This window comes from Histoplasma capsulatum (assembly GCF_000150115.1).
Source record: "Histoplasma capsulatum G186AR genomic scaffold supercont2.5, whole genome shotgun sequence".
NCBI lineage: Eukaryota > Fungi > Ascomycota > Eurotiomycetes > Onygenales > Ajellomycetaceae > Histoplasma > Histoplasma capsulatum.
Window position 1 is genome coordinate 910322 of NW_025544805.1, and position 837 is coordinate 911158.

Here is an 837-nt window from a genome sequence, read left to right on the forward strand (position 1 = left end):
GGAGAGGTACGAATAGTAATACAGGAAGAAGGGAGTCAAGCGAAGAGAAAGAGGACACAAAAGAGGCAATTAAATTAATATCAAGAAAAGAAAAGAAAAGAAACAGACACAAATGCGAAAATTGCTTTGGGAGGTTTCTTTGAGATTTGACCACCTCTGTTGGTTCCCCGGGCCTCTCCTTCGCACATGCGAGCACACCAACAATGACAACAAAAGAAGAGAGCGGCGAATCGTGGCAGGAAACGACATGCGCGCACTCGCCGTGCCCTTTCTACCTGGCTTCATGCCTTCATTCCTCCCTCCCTCCTTCTCCATTCTCTTGGACGATATGCGGCACGGGATATGTTGATCGATCAGACGAGTGTTGAGGGTGGGGAAATTAGTTTGCCGAGTCGACAAAAAATTATTTATAAAACAAAAGAAAAAAAAAAAGAATCCAAAGTATCCAATATAAATGAAGAAGGGAATTCGCACGATGACCCAAAACACACCATACCCAAACATATAATGGAAAATAATATAAAAATGAAATTATCCCAGGACTCCCAGTAATAGTTGAACATAAAAACAACAAGAACCAGAATCAAATCACACCAAGCAGGAGACAAGAAAATATGTATGATGGAGTTTTCCCTTTTCGAGTGGTATCAAAAATCCAACAAGGTCGAAGACCAATGCATTCCATGCCCGAGATCTATAATACGCGGTATGTAGGCGGAGGGAGGGAGGAAGGGGTGGTTGATGAGAAACAAGAAAATATGTGATCTCCTGGTCGCATTGCAATCGTAGCGCCCGTCCCAAAGCAGTCTGGAAAGGGCGGGCAGATAATGGTTTTTC